General features: G+C 35.3%; 1 protein-coding gene across 2 annotated transcripts in view; it reads right to left on the bottom strand.

Moving 5' to 3' along the window:
* chn2 (chimerin 2) overlaps nt 1–15,463 on the bottom strand; it is a 72,725-nt gene that overhangs the window by 56,943 nt on the left and 319 nt on the right. The gene's annotated exons all lie outside the window — the stretch shown is intronic.

Here is a 15,463-nt window from a genome sequence, read left to right as displayed (position 1 = left end):
GACAGGTTGACAGGTATGTGTGAGTAACGTTACGCGAGTGGGTTCTGCTCCCTGTTCTGGTCCTGACACGGTTACATAGTTTTGATTTTTTTAAATTAAAAACGTTTTGTTTTACTATTTAAAGGGCTGAATAACACACACTGTCCCTTTAAAGCAGGAGCCAATTCTGCTTTTAGAACCATCATACTGGAGATATGAAATAGTGCATTATTAATACACTGCTGCTGCGTTTCAATGGCTAATATATAACATTTTCATAAAAGATATCATTCTATCACTGAAGCCTTTGTTGCTGTGCGGAGCACTCGCTCCCTCCCGTAAGATTGATTCCACTGCAGCTCGTTCGTAGAATTTGATTTCATCTGGTAGGCGGCCAAACGCCATCTTTTAAGAGTTTTTTTAAACCCGCTGTTCTGGTTTCGTCTCAGCTCCTCTACGAGGCACAAGATCATAAATACGGATAATCTTGCCCCAACGATGCAAAACATCAACAAAACATCAAAAGGATTTGCAGACCGAGTGTTTTGATGATGCGGGGGAACGCTGGAGGTTGTTTGTTGGGTGGGCCTCAAAGAGGAAGCAATTAGACGCATGGCCTGAAGGTCTTTAATGGTCGAAGGCGTTCGTTGAAATAATAATTAAGTTGACTTGGGTGGTAAATGAATGGGAACTGACTTCTTTACCTGCTAGTTGTCACAAGCCAGAAACGGAGACAGGACCCAGTAGCGTTCGTTTACTCAGTTTTATTGATAAAGAGAGAGAGCAGTGCTTGCGTCCACGATCCGATGATCGACGGACACGGGTAGCGGGTGGCTGGAACGCGGAAGTGGCACTGTCGAGCGAGGATAATCGTAGACTGCATGGAAACTGGTCACTAGCCGGGACAGGAGAGCAAGGGCGGTATCAAGTTCAGAAAAGAGGTAGGCAACAGGTATCAGGCAGGAAACAGGGCAAAACAGGTAGGTGGTCGGGATGGCAGATCAGGGCAGAAAAGGGTCCAAAAACAGGACGGCAACAGGTAACAGGCAGGAGGAAACAGGGCAGGAGATTGTCGGAAGGTACAGAGCTTGCCTAGCTGATAGCATAGGTTCGCAAGACGGTCTGACAGCTAGGCAAGGGGGTTTAAAAGGAGTCAGGGAACCAATCAGCGCTCAGGGCTGTTGGCGCCAACGGGGCAGTCACAGGTGCCTTGAATCAGCAATCATGACACTAGTGGCATTGGTTTTTGTAACCAGTGGTTGTGGTACGTCACAGTAAGCCTAAACTCTTGGGTTTCAACATACGATGACCGTTTCAAAATGTACTCATCAAAGAAACATCTGGATGAGATCAGGGTTCACGGGTCCCTTAACCGCATGGGGCACCAATGAGGACGCAACTCTAAACAGCATTCTCCACTAATGATGGTTCCTGGCCTGTTTTTGGGTCGTAGAAAAGTTGGCACCAGTCCATTCCTTAATGTTGTCTGCCCAGTTCTTTTCCAGTCTTCTCTCTTCCTGGTTCCTTGGACATGCCCTGGAGAATGATCTTGGTCAGTCCTGATGATCTTGTGACGTGACCATACCACTGAAGTTTGCATCTGTGCACAGTTGACAACAGTTCTTTGAAGGGTCCTCTGATGGTGTTGCGCACCGTTTAGTTTGACACATGGGCTAAATAGCTGATGACTAGAAGTTTCCTGTAGCATCGCATCTCCAAGGCCTGGATTTCCTTTTCCAGTTTTGCTGAGAGAGTCCATGTTTCGCAAGCGTAGAGGAAGATGGAAGTAACCAGCGCTTGTATGAATCTGATCTTTGATTTTACTGCTATATTCTTGTCCCTCCAGATGGGTTTATGTCTGGCAAGTACAGCTGTGGTTTGAGCTATCCTGGCTATGACTTCTGGTTCTTACCCCTCTTCTGATACGACAGCTCCAAGATATCTAAATTTACTGACAGGTTCTAACTCTCTGTGGTTGATGGTGATATTTGTGGTGATACCTTAGGGATTGTTGGTCATTACTTTTGTTTTTCTGTGCTGATTTCCATCCCATTGATGCTTGTTCCAGGCGATTGACGAAATCTCTGAGTTCCTGTTCATCTCCTGTCAATCCAGCAATATCAAGATACCAGAAAACTATAAAGCTGGCATAGCTCACCAAATAACATGCTCTCATAGTCAGCTGATTACATGGTTCCCGGCAAATATGGATTTGTTACATTCAGGAACGTCCAGTGAATCTAACTGTGTAAAATATTATTCCAAAACACACAATAATGCTGACAGATGAAATAAATACGCCTAAAAGCATTTCCACTTACAGTGGTATATCAACCGCCTGAATGCTCAACCAAATCGGTTTTTGACCCAAAAAATGTTTTGATGCAGAAAATAGCCGAATCAATAGTCGAATCGAGTCAAATAGTCGAATAAAACTTGGCGTTTTGTACACTTTGACTGACCGATCGAAAAAAGTAAAACTAAAAGTCATCATTTCGAGGCGATCTCTAGTTTTTTTTCAAAACCAAATATATACACACACGAAATGCAGTGGTTTTAGGGCAAGTTTAGGCCCCTCATTCCTTTTTTCTTACTCATTTTTTTTCCCCTTTTATTCTTGGTTTCATTTTTGTTTTTTTCTTTCCCATTTTATTTTCTTGTTTCATTCTTCTGCCCCTTTCCCTGTTCTTTTCATGTTTTCATTTTTTTTCTCATTTTTTTATAATGTCCTTTTTTCTTGCGTTTGTCTCGCTTTTTAACATTTTTTCTTCACAAATTTTGCTATTTTTTCAGATATTTTTCCTCTTACACCTCGATTCTTTTTTCCATTTTCTTTATTCACAAGGTTTGGGCAAAACATGAGAAGAATGTTGCGTTTTGGTCACTTTCCCTTCTTCCCAATAAAACTGTGAGAAACGTTACGCGAGTGGGTCCAGTCTCCATTCCGGTCTTGACAATTGAGTATTAAGCTGTATAAACCTAGCCTTATACTGCACCGCTAGGCTCTTAATGCTAAGCATGTGATTAAAAAAAAAAAAAAAAGAAAGAAAAGCCAAGTTTACTCCTGTGACCATTCCACATACATTTTTCAGTATTTTTTATTTTTTTACCGAAATCCAAAACAACTACCTTTGCCTAATTTGCCAAGAGACTGGGTCTGTTTTCAAAGAATACAATATAAACAGGCACTGCCAGGCCAGACCAAAGATGCTGACTACAAAAACCTAACTAGAAACGAACGCTGTGAAAAAGTGAAGCAACTGGAAGCTGTTTTAATGGCACAGCAGCGCTTTTTCAAAAAAAACCTGACAATTGAGTATTAAGCTGTATAAACCTAGCCTTATACTGCACCGCTAGGCTCTTAATGATAAGCATGTGATTAAAAAAAAAAAAAAAAAAGAAAGAAAAGCCAAGTTTACTCCTGTGACCATTCCACATAGTGCGGCGAGGTCATATCATGTTTGTTATTAGCTGTTGCAGCCGAAGGAATGCATCATTTATTCCGCGAGATTCTGCGTTATCGTTTTCTCACGGCCGCAATGTTCCCGACTCTCGCCAAGCTCACATTAGCCTGGCTTAGCGAGATGTCGAAGCGGTTTACCTCAAACAAGCACGAGGAAGGAGAAAAACAAGGCTGCCTTGTTGTTTGTTAGCAGTAGGTCAGGGGCGGGCCCGTCCGGCTCGTTTATCCGGCCCGGCAAATATCAGAAGTATACTAATGACTTGTATAAAATGGTTTGAAACAGTACTACTTCATGTACAAGTTGATTTGGTGACACTCTTGTCCCCGGTGTCCCCAATAATTCTGAGCTAGTTCTGTACTTACAAATACAACAGAATTACTCCAAATCATATACAAATCTTGTGCTTAAAAACAGGGATACTACAAAAATACTATTACAGTAAGATAGATAGACAGATAGATACTTTATTCATCCCTGCAGGGAAATTCACAATAGGAAGTTTTATAGTAATACTATAAAACAAAAAAATACTAATACAGAAATATTAATACAGAAATACTACAAAAATGCAACTACAGTGCAGTAATATTGCAAACACACTAAAGAAATACTAGAATACACTAAAGAAATACTTAAAAAAAAAAACAATTGCAGTGATACTATAATAAAAGAAAGCTACTATAGAAATATTACAACAGATATACTAGAAAAATACAACTACGGAAATACTACAAAAATACTACTTTGGAAATACTAAGAAAATACTACTACCGTAATACTATAAGACAAAAAATACTAATACAGAAATATTAATACAGAAATATTACAAAAATGCAACTACAGTACAGTAATATTGCAAACACACTAAATACATACTAGAAAATACAAAATAAATAGTACAAAAATACAATTACAGTGATACTATAATAATAATAAAAAGCTACCATGAATACCAAAATATTACGATTTCTATATACTACAACATTGGTACAGATATACTTAAAATAATCAACTATGGAAATACTACAAAAAATATTACTTTGGAAATACTAAAAAAATACTACTACAGTAATAATCCAACAGTAACACTACAAAAACACCATTACAAACACACTAAAGAAATACTAGAATACACTAAAGAAATACTTCAAAAAAAAACAATTGTAGTGATACTATAATAAAAGAAGGCTACTATAGAAATATTACAACAGATATACTAGAAAAATACAACTACGGAAATACTACAAAAATACTACTTTGGAAATACTAAGAAAATACTACTACCGTAATACTATAAGACAAAAAATACTAATACAGAAATATTAATACAGAAATACTACAAAAATGCAACTACAGTGCAGTAATATTGCAAACACACTGAATACATACTAGAAAATACTAAAGAAACAGTACAAAAATACAACTACAGTGATACTATAATAATAATAAAAAGCTACCATAAATACCAAAATATTACGATTTCTATATACTACAACATTGGTACAGATATACTTAAAATAATCAACTATGGAAATACTACAAAAAATATTACTTTGGAAATACTAAAAAAATACTACTACAGTAATAATCCAACAGTAACACTACAAAAACACCATTACAAACACACTAAAGAAATACTAGAATACACTAAAGAAATACTTCAAAAAAAAAACAATTGTAGTGATACTATAATAAAAGAAGGCTACTATAGAAATATTACAACAGATATACTAGAAAAATACAACTACGGAAATACTACTTTGGAAATACTAAGAAAATACTACTACCGTGATACTATAAAACAAAAAATACTAATACAGAAATATTAATACAGAAATACTACAAAAATGCAACTACAGTGCAGTAATATTGCAAACACACTAAATAAATACTAGAAAATACTAAAGAAACAGTACAAAAATACAACTACAGTGATACTATAATAATAATAAAAAGCTACCATGAATACCAAAATATTACGATTTCTATATACTACAACATTGGTACAGATATACTTAAAATAATCAACTATGGAAATACTACAAAAAATATTACTTTGGAAATACTAAAAAAATACTACCACAGTAATAATCCAACAGTAACACTACAAAAACACCATTACAAACACACTAAAGAAATACTAGAATACACTAAAGAAATACTTCAAAAAAAAACAATTGCAGTGATACTATAATAAAAGAAGGCTACTATAGAAATATTACAACAGATATACTAGAAAAATACAACTACGGAAATACTACAAAAATACTACTTTGGAAATACTAAGAAAATACTACTACCGTAATACTATAAGACAAAAAATACTAATACAGAAATATTAATACAGAAATATTACAAAAATGCAACTACAGTGCAGTAATATTGCAAACACACTAAATACATACTAGAAAATACAAAATAAATAGTACAAAAATACAATTACAGTGATACTATAATAATAATAAAAAGCTACCATGAATACCAAAATATTACGATTTCTATATACTACAACATTGGTACAGATATACTTAAAATAATCAACTATGGAAATACTACAAAAAATATTACTACAGTAATAATCCAACAGTAACACTACAAAAACACCATTACAAACACACTAAAGAAATACTAGAATACACTAAAGAAATACTTAAAAAAAAACAATTGCAGTGATACTATAATAAAAGAAAGCTACTATAGAAATATTACAACAGATATACTAGAAAAATACAACTACGGAAATACTACAAAAATACTACTTTGGAAATACTAAGAAAATACTACTACCGTAATACTATAAAACAAAAAATACTAATACAGAAATATTAATACAGAAATACTACAAAAATGCAACTACAGTGCAGTAATATTGCAAACACACTAAATACATACTAGAAAATACAAAATAAATAGTACAAAAATACAATTACAGTGATACTATATTAATAATAAAAAGCTACCATAAATACCAAAATATTACGATTTCTATATACTACAACATTGGTACAGATATACTTAAAATAATCAACTATGGAAATACTACAAAAAATATGACTTTGGAAATACTAAAAAAATACTACTACAGTAATAATCCAACAGTAACACTACAAAAACACCATTACAAACACACTAAAGAAATACTAGAATACACTAAAGAAATACTTCAAAAAAATACAATTGCGGTGACACTATAATAAAAGAAGGCTACTATAGAAATATTACAACAGATATACTAGAAAAATACAACTACGGAAATACTACAAAAATACTACTTTGGAAATACTAAGAAAATACTACCACCGTAATACTATAAAACAAAAAATACTAATGCAGAAATATTAATACAGAAAGACTACAAAAATGCAACTACAGTGCAGTAATATTGCAAACACACTAAATAAATACTAGAAAATACTAAAGAAATAGTACAAAAGTACAACTACAGCGATACTATAATAACAATAGAAATATTACTATTTCTATATACTACAACATTAGTACAGATATACTTAAAAAATCAACAATGGAAATACTACAAAAAAATAGATCGGAGGCAGGAGGCAGGAAGGATGAACTCAATTGCGTAACGACCAGTTACTTTTATTTAGCAAAATAAAAGTTGTCCAACACTCAGGGACAAAACAAAACAAAAACAGGCTTACAGGCAAACAGGAACTCAGACTAGGAATACTCACAAGAGAGGCTTTTACTCAGAACATGCAAACACAGGTTTCCTCAAGTCAGACAAACCAGATCAATGCAGAACAGAAAACGCAATGAACCAGCAACCGGCAATCCCCAAAACCCGCCTTTACGAAGCACACACGCAAATTAAACGATCTGCTACAGCCGGTGCCCAGGGGGCGGGGCCAGCCGGTCGCCATGGCGACCATGCTGGACATGACAACTATAGAAATACTACAAAAATACAACTTTGGAAATACTAAGAAAAAAATACTACAATAAACTATACCACAAAAGATACTACTACAGAAATATTACAACAGAAACACTACAATAATACAACTACATTGCAGTAATATTGCAAATTCACTAAATAAATACAAGAAAATACTAAAGAATACAGCAAAAATAAAACTGCAGTGACACTATAATAAAACAAAAATACTACAAAAATATTACTTTGGGAATACTAAGAAAATACGACTAGAGTAATATTACAACAGTAATATTACAAAAATACTACTGCAGTACAGTAAAATAATAAACACACTAAAGAAATGCTACAAAAATAGAACTGCAGTGATACTATAATAAAAGAATGCTACTATAGAAACATTACAACAGAAATACTAGAAAAATACAACTATGATAATAATAAAAAAACAGTACAGATATATTTCAAACAAATAAACTATGTAAATACTACAAAAATATTACTTTGGAAATACTAAAAAAATACTACTACAGTAATACTATACTACAAAAAATACAACTACAGAAATATTACAACAGAAATACTACAAGAATACCACTACAGTACAGTAATATTACAAACACACTAAAGAAATCCTAGAATATCCTAAAGAAATACTAGGAAAATACAACTGCAGTGATACTACGTGTATTATAAAAAAAATGCTACTATAGAAATATATCAACAGAAATACTAGAAAAATACAACTACGATAATACTATAAAAATAGTACAGATATATTTAAAGAAAATCAACTATTGAAATACTAATACAGTAATACTATAATACAAAAAATACTACTACAAAAAATATGACAACAGAAATACTACAAACATACCACTACAGTACAGTAATATTATGAATACACTTCAGAAATACTAGAATGTACAAGAGAAATACCATAAAAAATACAACTACAGTGATACTATAATAAAAATGCTACTAAATATAACATATATTTAATAACATAAATACCAGAAAAATACAACTATGAAAATACTACAAAAAAGTGCAGATATACTACAAAAAAAAAATCAAATTTGGAAATACTAAGAAAATACTACTGCAGAAATACAACACAATTTTAGAAAAATAACACTCCAGTATGTACTACACTGCTGGGATGTGCTACCCTGGTGAGGAAAATGGATGGATGGATAAATACCACAAAAATACTACAGAAATACTCCAAAAATACTAACAAAACCACAACTACAGTAATGCAACAATAAATATATATAATTTATAGCTTAAAACGTAGTTTGTTTCAATTGTGAGCGTTTAAAAAGCCAATTTGATTAAAAAAAATATTTACAAGGAAATATAGCATGCATGTGTATTTTTTCATAAATGAATAAAATTAGATGGGTGTCCGGGATGGGCCCCTTGGCCCAGTTTTTTGTGAGCCCACCCCCCAGTAGGGGGACCATCTGTGTGATGACCCCCGTCCAAAAAAGGATGCAGTAATGCCTCCGAGCAAATTTTATCGTTTGGTTTATATTCGCCTGAATACAATCAAATAATTCAGAGCCACACGTTTCTAATTCATGGTACCAGAAATATACTATTCCATGCTGAAGCTTAGAGTACACGTTTACTGTTTTTAACATGATTAGGGTTAGTGTTAGGGTTAGGGTTAGAGTTAGAGTTAGAGTTAGAGTTAGAGTTAGAGTTAGAGTTAGAGTTAGAGTTAGAGTTAGAGTTAGAGTTAGGGTTCGAAAAGGCTGGCCCGTGGGCAAGTCATGGCCCGTGATAATATCTTTACTGGCCCGCGGCCTCTGTCATTAAATTAATAATAATAGGCCCACCAATAAGGTTGACCGCAATATAAAGTACATTTGTAAAAAAAATGTTTTCACCAGTAGCCCTTTAGCCACATTGCCCTTGGTTTTCTGTGAGAATTTCAGCCCACCCTGTAAATTAAAAAAAAAAGAAAGTTGACTGTGAGGGGTCGTGGAAATTGGAGTCTATTTTCACCAAAATTTGACACAACTGCATCTGCCTAATTTACCAAAAGACTGGCTGTTTGTAAAGAACATAATATCAAGAGGCAGTGCAAGACGAAATATGCTGACTACAAAGAGACAACTGGAAACGAACACTGTGAAAAAGTGAAGCAAATGGAAGCTGTTTTAACGGCACAGCAGCGGTTTTAAAAAAAAACCCTGCGAGTCAAATGAAAATGCTACAAAGGCGAGCTACGAGATTGCGACTCTTATCGGCAAGCACTGCAAACATTTCACAGAGGGCAAATTTATCAAAGACTGCTCAAAGAATACCAGGCTGAACAGTTGGCCCTTACACGTTTTCACTTTACCAAATCCGGCCCGCTTTGTAAAAAGTTTGGACACCTCTGCTCTATAAAGATAAATAAAGTTAAGTTTAACTGAGTCCTTGGCTTTCTATGAGAATTTTAGCTCACCCCATTTCCAACATGGCGACAGTATATAAAAAAGGAAAGTTGACTGTGAGGGCAACCGCTTCAAGGAAAAGAGGAAATTGGAGTATTTTTTTTTTTTACCGAAATCCAAAACAACTGCGTCTGCCTAATTTGCCAAGAGACTGGGTCTGTTTTCAAAGAATACAATATAAACAGGCACTGCCAGGCCACATCAAAGATCCTGACTACAAAAAGCTAACTAGAAACAAACGCTGTGAAAAAGTGAAGCAACTGGAAGCTGTTTTAACGGCACAGCAGCGCTTTTTCAAAAAACCCTGCGAGTCAAATGAAAATGCTACAACGGCAAGCTACGAGGTCGCAACGCTGGTCTCCAAGCACTGAAAACCTTATATGGAGGGCGAATTTATTACGGAATGTTTAAAAACAAGGAAAGTTGACTGTGAGGGCCACCGCTTCCAGGAAATTCTGGGACTGGGGCTATTTTCAAAGAATATAATATAAACAAGCACTGCTAGGCCAGACCAAAGATCCTGACTCCAAAAAGCTAGCTAGAAACAAACGCTGTGAAAAAGTGAAGCGACTGGAAGCTGTTTCAACGGCAAAACCCTGCGAGTCCAATGAAAATGCTACGACGGCAAGCTACGCTGGTCTCCAAGCACTGAAAACCTTTTACGAGGGCGAATTTATTACCGACTGTTTTAATAATGCTCGGCTGAATTGTCGGCGCTCACACATATTTAGTATACCGAATCTGGCCCGCTTTATGAAAAGTTTGGACCCCCCTGGGTTAGATGTTGTTGTGAGTATTCATCCCCTTGTTTCTACTTCTGCTAACAATGTGTTTTTGTCATAAGGATCCCCACCCCACCCCCCAGCTCCCTTAAAACGGCATCTATTGTGTGCGCATTGCATCACACTGTATTACCCGTTTTATTTACTTGGCATAACCGGAACGCACTCCCTTTGCAGCCAGAACAGACGCCTGGATCTGGGTCAGTAAACGGCACCAGCCAGGTTTTTTTTTTGTTTTTTTTGCCGCTAGAGGTGCCGATTATTCAAATGTTGAGTCTGCCTGCCAAAAAAAAAGCGCTACTTGAAAATAATCATACCCTTGTGACAACCACTTCATCGCTGGCGGCAGTGCAACTAGCAACTTCTGATAATTACGCCGAGCGGTAATGACAGCCCTCCCCATGCCACCGAGAGAGAAACTCCTAAAACAAGCAAGGGAGCAGTCAAAGAGTGCGGCGAATGGAAGTGCCCCCCCTTTCCGAGAAATCAAATCATTTTCCTTGGAATGTAATCGTGTTTTGTGCAGTCGTGACACTCGTAGTAATTGATTCATAGAAAACAAGGGAGGACCTAAAACGGGACCCTGTGGAACACCTTACAACAGCAAGTCTTAACCTTTGTCGGTTTGTAGAATATTTCTTCCACCAAATACCCTTAACAACAGCAAAGTTGTTATAGCTGCAAGTATTTAAAAAAAAACTAATGAATAAAACTTCATTTTGAACATGAGAAAGAAAAAATAAAACAAAACAAGTCAAAAAATCAAAACAATGTGAACGTAACATGTCCGAAAAGGAATAGGAAGAAGCATATGCTTAATTGATCCTGTCACGGTTGCCCATGGTGCCCAATTGGTCCCCACCGTGTGGTGCCAGGTTCTGTCACGGTTGCCACGGCGCCCAATTAGCCCCTCCCATGGACACCAGCTGCAACTTGTTAACAGATTGCTCCCTGACTACTTAAACGCTGTCTTGTGAGTCGCCTGGTGTCGGAGCGTCTGCGAAACTCCCGCTAAACTCCGTTGTGATACGTCAAGCCCTGAAAATCTACAGTTTTTCTGTGTTTTTGCTCTTGTTTTGCCAAGCCTTGTGAATCTCCGTTTTTGCTTGTGTTTTGCTCCCGTTTTGTTCCCGCCCCGATCTCTTTGATTTTGACCACTTCCTCTTTCCGATCAATCTACTTCCGCGACCAACGATCCCCGGATCGAGTCTGCGCTCATTCCTCTTCTCCCCAATAAACTGTGAGTAACGTTACGCGAGTGGGTTCTGCTTCCTGTTTCCTGTCCTGGTCCTGACAGACCCAAGCCCTCTTTCTTAATGTGTCTTATCGCGAAAAATAATGCGTTTTTACATAAGTTTTGTTGATGCACAGTCACTCTGTCATCATCATTATCATTACTGTCTCCACCCATCCTCAGCACGCTATATAATAAGAGTATCTATAATAATTGACTGCTAAAAAAAACATAAAGTACAGGAGCTTGAGCCAGATACCCCTAACATCAAAACTCCCGCTTGTCTGCCCTAACTAAGAAATATGCAGGCAGTTCTGTTCTCTAGTTGATTGTATCCCCATTTATTTAATTTTTGTTTAGTTTTCACCATCATCACCAACATATTTATTTGCCTACAGGTTACTTATACAGTACTGTCTATACCAGGGGTGTCAAAGAGGCGGCCCGCGGGCCGCATCAGGCCCACTAAGGGATTGAATCCGGCCCGCGAGGCAACGCTGAGGGAAGTGCAAGAGAAAAAGGAGCTGCAGGTTGAAATATGTCCACTTGATGGTGCCAAAGCCAGGTGCCTCTCATAAAGATGCTGTACTTGTATTTTCTTCTCTCTCTCTCTCTATCTCTCTCTCTATTTCTGTCTCTCTGTCTCGGTCTCTCTCTCTGTCTGTCTCTCTGTCTCTGTCTCGGTCTCTCTGTCTCAGTCTCTCTCTCTCTCTATCTTGGTGTGTCTTGGTCTGTCTCTGTCTCTCTCGGTCTGTCTCTGTCTCTCTCTCTTTCTGTCTCCCTCCCTCTCTTTTCCTACCTTTTTTTCTCACTCTCTGTCTCACTCTTTTACCCTATGTCTCTCCTATTCTCTTTCTTTGTTCCTCTTTGTCTCTTCCTGTGTCTTTTTACATTATTTTGCTCTCTCTTCCTGTTTTCCATTTCTCTCTCTCCCTCTCTCTTGCTTTTCCCTTCTCTCTTTCCCTCCTCTTTTTTTCTCTCCTTCTCTCTTTCTATTCGTCTTTGGATTTCTTTCTTTCTACCTCTCTTTCTTTCCCCCTCTCTCACTATTTCTCTTTTTATCTCTTGTTCTCACGTTCACTCTTGTTCGCTTTCTCTCTTTTCTCCCTTTTTCTCTCCCTTTCATTCTTTCTTTGTGCCACCCTCTGTCTTTTTCTCTCCCTCTCTTTCTCTTATTTCTTTCTGTTTTTTTTCCTTTCTCTCTGATTTACTAGTCCGGCCCCCGAGAGAATGTTTGTTCTATCATGTGGCCCCCGAGTTAAAATGAGTTTGACACCCCTGGTCTATACTATGTCTACTATCACCAGCATGCTAAGAACTTTGACATTTTTATTGCTTAATATCTCGTGCATCCATTCAATATGGTTGGTGTAAAGTGTAAAGAAGAGGCGAGACATTTCTGTTGAAATAAAAGTGGAATAAGAAAGATTGATGCGGTTGAAAAAATGGTCGGGAACTCAAAACTGGGAAAGATGAGTTTAGGGTTGCAACAGACTATTATTTTGGGATTAATCTGTTGGATTATTTTGTGAATTGAATGGATGGTCAGAGACTTAACCCCTGAACCTAAACCCCGCGTTATGAAAATGAAAATGATTCGGAATGACATTGATTTGCAGACGACTTAGATTAAATAGGATTTAGTTTCTGGTTTGAACAGGAAGATAAGTATATGAATAAAAATATGATGTGAAAGAATAAACGAAAACAAAAAAAAGAATCATTAAAAAAATAATTTAATTAAATTTGTATAAATGTATACATTTATGAATTATTACAATACAATGTCCCCATTATCCAAGGTGCAAGGATCGAAATACTACCGATACTACCTGCTAAGCCAACAACTCCACTATTTTCTTGTTTTTGTATTTTTCTTTTTTTTTCTCTCTTTTTTTTCCTGTTTGTCATTTTTCTTTCCTTTTTTTCTTTCATTTTCCTTAGGTTTGTCTTTTTCTTTCTGTTTTATGTTTTTCTCCCTTCCACTTATGTTTTCTTCTTCTTTCTTTTTTTTAAATCATTTTTTACTGTTTCTTTTATTTTTTTTAAACTTTTCTTTTTTTGGGCTTTTTCCACTTGTCATCTTTCTTTTATTCTATTTGCCCTCGCTCTTACTTTTTCTTTCTCCTCTTTCTCATTTTATTTTCTTCTTTTTGTATTCAATTTTCCATTTTTTTCTTTTGTCCTTTCTTTTTTTGCATTTTTTCTTTTTCTTTTATTTTAACTTTCATTTTCCATTTTGGTCTTCCTTTTTCTTTCTATTTCCGTTTTTTCTCCCTTTTCCTTCTTTTTTTCATTATCGTGACATATTTGGGTTCAAAACACCCCAGAAAATAATAGGCTGCTCTCAATCCAATCCGAACAAGATTCTTTTACCCTTTTTTTCTTTTTGGTTTTAGCTGTTCTGTTCATTTTGTATTTTTTCCCTTTTTCCTTAATTTTTTTTCTTTCGTTCACAAAGCATAGTGTTGTCTTCTTGTTTCTTTTTTTCCTTTTCATTTTATTTTTTTTCCTATTTCTTTAATTTTACTTTTTTTTAACTTTTATTTTTTCCAGACTTTTTCTATTCCTCCTTTTAATTTTATTTGCCATCACTTGTATTATTATCATTATCATTATCCATCTTACTGTTTTCTGTTTTTTTCCCTTTTCCTTCTGTTTTCTTCTGTTTTCTTCATATTTTTTTTAATCATTTTTGCAGTTTTCTTCTTTTTTTCAGGCTTTTTCCATTTGTCGTCTTTCTTTTATTCTATTTGGCCTCACTCTTATTTCTTCTTTTTCCTCTTTCTTCTTTCTGTATTTGATTTTCCTTTTTTTCCCTTTCTTTTTTCACGTTTTTTTCTTTTATCTTTTCTTTTTTTCTTTCAATTTTCCTCTCGGTCTTCCTTTTTCTTTCTCTTTTCTGTTTTTCTCCCTTTTCCTTCTGTTTTCTTCTCCATTTTTCTTGTCATTTTTCTTCTCTTTTAACTTTTCGTTTTGATGACTTTTCCCATTTCTTATCTTTCTTTTATTCTGATTGCCCTCACTCTTATTTTTTTCTTTTTCCTCTTTCTTCTTTTTGTCTTTGACGTTCCTTTTTTCCCCTTTCTTTTTTCACGGTTTTTCATTGATCTTTTCTTTTTTTTCTTTCAATTTTCATCTCTGTCTTCCTTTTTCTTTCTCTTTTCTGTTTTTCTCCTTTTTCCTTCTGTTTTCCTTCCTTTTTTCTTTTCATTTTTCTTCTCTTTTCATTTTTCTTTTTAATAACTTTTCCCATTTCTTCTCTTTCTTTGATTCTATTTGCCCTCGCATTATTTTTTCTTTTTCCTCTTTCCTCTTTTCGTGTTTGATTTTCTTTTTTTCTTCTATTTTTCCTGTTTTTAATTTTTCTTTTCCTTTTTCTTTCATTTTCCATTTTAGTCAATGAGCTGTTCTTCATGTAGAGGAGTTAAAATGAAAAAAAATCCCCAAAACACGACGAGATAAATCCTTATATAAATGTTTAGTTCAACTCAAAGAGGGTTTTGACCTGAAACATCCACTTTTTCATTGAAAGAGCTTTAAACTGGGTTAAGGGGCCAAACATGAGTCTGGATTCCATTTTAATATACAGCATGTATTTGTTTCTATTTTATGGAAAAGAATAGAACTATATTAAAAAAATATAAGAAAAAATC

Source organism: Urocampus carinirostris, chromosome 2 (assembly GCF_059441175.1).
Source record: "Urocampus carinirostris isolate Australia breed hairy pipefish chromosome 2, RoL_Ucar_1.0, whole genome shotgun sequence".
Lineage (NCBI taxonomy): Eukaryota > Metazoa > Chordata > Actinopteri > Syngnathiformes > Syngnathidae > Urocampus > Urocampus carinirostris.
This window is presented reverse-complemented; position numbering and strand designations above follow the sequence as displayed.